The sequence below is a fragment of the Lygodium microphyllum genome, chromosome 26 (genome assembly GCF_053477565.2).
Source record: "Lygodium microphyllum isolate KBCC chromosome 26, Lygodium_microphyllum_v1.1.10, whole genome shotgun sequence".
Classification (NCBI taxonomy): Eukaryota; Viridiplantae; Streptophyta; class Polypodiopsida; order Schizaeales; family Lygodiaceae; genus Lygodium; species Lygodium microphyllum.
The window spans coordinates 100,839,397-100,845,979 of record NC_141160.1 but is presented as its reverse complement, the minus strand read 5'-3'; positions in this window follow the sequence as shown (position 1 = coordinate 100,845,979).

The window sequence follows — 6,583 nt, the reverse complement described above, 5'->3', positions numbered from 1 at the left end:
TTTGTTAGAGGTAGATTGTATTCGACGAGCTGGCCTTCGCTCATTTGTGGCTCTCACTTTACCACATGTGGATGAGAAGCTGTGTTATTATTTCCTTGCTTCTTACAAAAACCAGTCTGGCATGGCTTACAACCGGACATTCTGTTTATCAGTAGCCAATGTTAGTGAAGCACTATGCTTTCCCTTATCTGCTTCCTTTGTGCCTAGTGGTAACCAACTACTGACGGCTGAGGAGATCTATTGCCCACATTTCTTCTCCAGTTTGGAAGCAATTATGCCAGTTCTTATAGGACCGGTTCATGTTAGGGAAGAATGCATCCAAATACATGTCAAAAGAATTATTCACAGCTTCTGTGAAGATTTTGGAGGAAGCTAAATTCAACCGGGCAGGTTTCCTGTTATCTAAGATAGATCAGCATTTCCAGCGTGTCAGGAAAGGTCAAAATAGTACTGTTTCTTATGGTGCCTTTCTATAGAGGATCCTTACTTTTGCACCTCCTCCTGGTGGTGTTCCAGTGCCAGATCCAGTTCCTTTACCAGTGCAGCCTACAGTATCAGTTTCTTCTCCTAGGCCCATGCAGCTTAATTTAGAAGATGAGGAGTCGCTTGTTATTTTTTCTAAAAAGAAACGCCTTCGCACAAAGGGACCTTCCAATCCTTCTGTCCAAGATCCATTGGTGCAAACATCCATTCCTGCTGTGTCTGGCAGTGCCATTCCTTCATTTCTTTCCTGTACCAATCTATTTGCCGCTCAAAAGGAAGGAATATTAGATTCACAGATCCCTTCATCATTACAAACCATTTTAGCTGGACCCACCCTTCCACAGATGGTTTCCAATGTCCACTCTACTCTGGAAACTTCCCTTACTTCCTATCTTCAGACACTGTACACCAGGGTTTACACTTTCATGCAAGACAAGGTGGATTCCCTCACTAATCAATTGAGTAAGGCACTGGAGGATCTGTCTTTAGAAAGGGCTACCCTCAGTGATATCCACAATCAGATGACTACTACCACAGCCTTAATGGATTCATAAAAGGTCACTATTCAGGAGCTAGAAGCTAAGGTTGTTAAACTAGAGGAAGAGAATGCATCTTTGATGCTTGAGAAGAATTCTGCCCTTGCAGAGATGGTCACTTTGGCTACTAAGCTTGCTACCAGTGAGGGTCAGTCTCAGCAATCTCAGGACATTGTAGAGTCCCAATGAAAGCTCATTGAAGAACTTAATCAGAAGGTGGATGTTCTTTCTGTTTCCCCTCCTGCTCCTGTATCTTCTATTGTGTCATCCCAAGAGGAGCTTAATCAGTTGCAACATAAGGCTAAGCTCTGTGATGGGTTCTCAACTAAGGTTGATCGCCTTCAGCAGAGCGGATGGATTGTGTGCAGAGTGATTTTGTCCGTTATACTGAATTGGTGTCACCTCCTCCATCATTTTGGGTGAAATGTCATCAACAAAGGTTTGCCTTATATATCTCTTTGAGCAATGTGGATTTAGAGCCTCCAGAGGATGGATGGTCCAATCTTTGGCCTGAGGATCTCTTACGGGCTGTTTTTGACAGATTTGTGGATGATTTGATTTCCCATGAGGTGTGGGTTACTCTCTTTCATGTATCTTACAGGCTATCTACAGATCCCTGATGAGGAAGATTTAAATGTTTATGTGGGAGATGTCATCTTACAGGGAGTGATGTATGTACATTCAGTTGAGCTTCTGTTAGCAGAGAGTTTAAGAACTTATCATGAGCAGATGTCTTGGTGCAAGGGATATGCTTGGCATCCACCTTTGGAGGATGTTGCTTTGGAACCTTGCCGCCTTAGAAGTGTCTTTCATAAATCAGATATCTAGCCTCTTCAATCTCAGTTGTTGAGCTTCATTGCTGATAACCCATTATTTACTAAGTCTTTCTTTCAGGATTTAAATTTTCGATGTTCTATTTATCCTTTAGATCCTGTTGATCTTTTATCATATTCCATAATGTCTTATCATTTCCCATTATATGTTTCTCTTCTTTTATCTAGCCTTGATAATATTCCTCTCTTTTTATTTACCCCTTCAAGATTTTCTCACATTCCAGTGTTCACTACATGTCCTTTCATTGTTGATCCTACAGTATCTCCTTCTCCTGACATTCCACCTACTGTTCCTCCTGTTCCTTCAGTTTTTTCAACAGAATCCCTTCATACATTTTTGGTGTATTCTCCATCTTTTCCACCTTCTTTATCCCTTTAATTACCCTCTTTTTATGATCTGTCCTATCCTCCATTACAATGCTCTCCTTTCATTCCATTACCCTCTCCGACAGATTACATTAACCTTCCTCCCCAAACAGTGCTGGATACCCTAGGGTATGATGGTGACATCCTTCGTAGAAGACAGTGGACATTACATGATTTAGTGAGACATGTCCAGTGTTTAATTGGCCTCTCCTTGGGATACTTCTGCAACGTGTTCCAATTCTTACATTCACTTTGCTAGGGTACATAGTACTTCTGGAGATACCATAGTTTCTCTTGCTGCTCATTTTTGCTGGTATCTTGACTTCATGCATCATCAGTCACATTTGAATACTCATAAGGGTATCCCCCAGATGATGATTAATCCAAATGAGGATGTAGCAGTTGCTCAAATGGATCTTTTATATTATTTTGCACAGGCCTTCCCTACCAGATTCATCATTTTATTGGAAAGGATGTGTTGCCTACAATTCCTCCAAAATGTTCCTCAGTACTTTGTGGATGAAAACAAAGCCTTGGACCATCTTAAAATTAGTTTGCAGTTTAAGAAGAAATATCTTCATCCTACTTAGTAGGAGGGTTATCTTGATTGTATCTACTCTCTTCTTTTTAATGGAAATTTCTTCTTTCTCTTCAACATTTTTGAGGAGAGGTGCCATTCAGATTATATTTGTGTATGGTATTTTTTTTGTATTGGGTATTGTTGTTTTTCTTGGTGGATGAGGAGCTGATGAAGATGGAGCTGTGAAGATTGATGATGTTGCTTATTAGCTGGATGAAGTTGTAGTTGAAGATTTGGAAGCTGAAACATATTATATAGGGTTTTATGAAGCTGATGATGGGTTTGTGATTGTAGCTGGTACATTGTGCTGATTGAAGATTTTTTAGCAAAGAGATTAGAGCTTTTATTCATTTTTTCTTGAGGTCGCGAGGACGCTTCCTTTCTAAGTGTAGGGATATGTTGAGTGTGAAATATGTTGGTTTTTGGGCTGATTTTTTGTTGTTTTTGATGATAAATGGTTATTTATTTTGAAGTGTTTGGATAAGTTTGAAGGGTTTTTTATGGGTTTTTGATAAGGATATTTGGTTCTGTAAGGTCTGATTTTCTTTCTGTTTTGGTAGTAGAGATAGTTGAATGAATGTTTTGAGAGATGATTGAAGTTGTGTGAAGAGATTTATGAAAGATTGAATTGGTTTTGTTTTGGTTTTTATGATTTTTATGGGTTCTGTTGATCTTCTGTGAAGTTCTGTAAGCTTCTGTAGTTCTGTTGTTCTGTACTTCTGTTGCTCTGTGGTTCTGTTCTTTTGTTTCTGTTGAGTGTTATGATGGATGTGTGGATATTTTGGGAAGTGTTTTTGTCTTAGGAAAGGATGAATGGAAGCTCTATCCAAGCTAATTGAAGTGAAGAAGTAACTGCTGAAGAATTACTGAAGATTTACAGAAGACAGTGACAGAAGACAGATCTCACAGGACACTATGAAGTCTCTGGTGACCTTTCATATCAGACATACCTTTTAGAAAGTGTATCCATGACCTAAGAAGGATTATTGAGAGTGATTATTGAGTATTGTAGTGAGGATATGATGTACTATTGATGGAAAGAGAGAGAGAGAGTTAGAGATAGTCAAATCTATGAAAACATTGTAATTATATATGAGAGATTGAGAGAGAGAACTATGAAGACATTGAAGATGAATACTATGTGATGTATTTCCATTCAAAGATGGTGTATTCCTTTGTGTTATTTGTTATTTTGATGAAGATTATGAAGAATATGGTTGATTTTATAAAATCCGTGGGAGATCTACATGATGCTGCATGAAGATTTGTTGTGCCTGGTGTTCTTTTCTTCATTGTGATCATATAAAACCTAATAAAAAAGCTTGTTGATGATGACAAGATAGATTTTCTTGCATTAGAAACCCTATTTCCTTGGTGTCTCTCTTGGGGCTCCACAAAGGAAATAGTATCAGACTATGGAACTCACTTCCTAAACAAGGTGATTAAAAGCTTGACTGAAGCGTGGAAAATTCAGCATAACAAGATGACCCCCTATAATGTGCAAAAATGGACAAGTTGAAAGTACCAATAAGCAGCTTGTGGGTATCCTGTCCAAGATAGTGTTTGAAAAGAAATGCGACTGGGATACAAAATTGTATGTGGTGGTGTGGACGTATAACACGATGTTTAAATGAGCCATTGACACACCCCACTCAAATTAGTTTATGGGGAGGAGTGTGTCTTGCCCTTAAAAATTTAGTTTCCAACTATACGGTTTACAATCAACCACTCTTTGGGTGACGAAGATGCCCTATTTGAGCATTTTATGACTATAGTCCACTTGGATGAGCTCAAATTGCAGAGTTTATTGCACTAGGAACTAGCTAAGCATTGGAGCTACATGATCTAAAATCAAAGAAATATACTTTTAAAAAAGGACAGTTAGTTTTGTATTATGATGCACATAGGGAGTGATTTCCAAGGAAGCTGGAACCTAGATGGGATGGCCCTTACAAGGTAGTTAGGATAGGTAAAAATAAGTCCACGCCTTTACTAGCTGATCTATAGGGAGTGGAATTTAAAAATAAGGTTAATCTTAATAAGATTAAACCTTATTAATCCTGAGTATGCTAACATGATAAATGCATTGCAGGTCCATGGTGGGGTTGATTTGAAACCTACAGGAGTGCTTAAATTGGTTGATGGGGCGGTTAATCCCTTATTTGGAGCATCCATATCTAGAGCAAATATATCATCAGGGGAAGCTTATCTGGTGGACCAAAGGATACAAAGTGATTGAGCAAGAAGATGGTATCTTTGTGTGGGAAATCAGAGTTTTCTACCATCACTATTTACAAATTTTGACAAGCATCCCTGTTGAGTTTAATGAAAAAGGTGGGATGGAGCTGTTAGTTCATCATCTAAGCATGTTGAATTTTGACTATCATAATTATGAATGTTGAGAGTGGAAAAAGACTAAATTTTTAACTGATTTTTGTTGTTTTTGAGGATTGAATGATTGATTTTTGATGGATTTAGAGTGATGTATGGTTGTTAATGAAAGTATTTGAGAGTATTTTGGATGATATTGATTATGTTTTGGAAGTTCATGATGATTCTCAGTGGAGATATGAAGCTTTGTGATGTTCTTATAGGTTCTGTTGAGGTTCTAATGATTGGTTCTATATACCTTCTGTATAGCTTTTGTTTTGTTCTGATTTTCTTTTGTATGAAGTATGGATTGATGATTGATGAATGTTGAGATCTTTTGGAAGCTTATTGAATAGTTTTTGATAGTATGGAATGGTTTGAGTATGAGTTATGAGGTTCTGATGACCTTCTGTAGACCTTTTGTAGAGCCTCTGTCTCTGTACTATAACTGTACTGTAGCTGCTCTGGTACTGTACTATAACTGTTCTGTAGATCTTTTGTAAGTGTTCTGTAGAATGTATGTGTGACTTTGGGAAAGTTTTCTAACCTTTGGAAATGATGAATCTAAGTTCAAAAGAGCTAAAATAAATGGAAAAAGTAGCTGCTGAAGAGACTGAAGAGAAGACTGAAGTGACAGTGACAGTAGTGAGCTGTGAAAAGACACTGTAGTGGCTCTGGTGACTCTTCATATCAGACATACCTCTTGGGAGGTGCATCCACAACCTAAGAAGGATTATTGAGAGTTATTAAGAGAGTATTGTAGTAAGGAGATGATGTACTATTGATATATATATATATATATATATATATATATATATATAGAGTCAGAGATAGTCAATTCTATCAAAATAGTGTAACTGTATATGAGAGATTGAGAGAGATAAGTATGAAGACATTGAAGATGAATATTATGTGATTGATTTCCATTCAAAGATGGTGCATTCTTTTGTGTTCTTTGTTATGTTGATGGATTCTATGAAGATGTTGAAGATTATGGTTGATTCTATCAAATCCGTAGGAGATATCTACTATGATGCTGCGTGAAGATTTGTTGTTTTCTTCGTTTTGATGATCAAAAGAATGAAATAAAAGCTTATTAATATTACACGATACATTTTCTTGCAAGAGAATTCCGTTTTCCTTGGTGTTCCTCTTGGGGCTCCATATTTTTGGTGCGCAGCCGAGGAAACTTGCCATCAACAAGCATTAGAAGAGGCTGAAAATGAAGGAAATGGCATTGTCAAGAAGAGAAAAGCAATGTTTCTTCTTCCACTGAAGAGTTGGAGATTATTATTATCAAAACACTTTCCACAAGAAGTTCATCCCACAATGGCGGAAACATATCACCATCATGATGCATGCTCTATGTGGTGGACTGTTTCCTCTTCCTGTTGAAGCAGTAGAAACTTGCATCT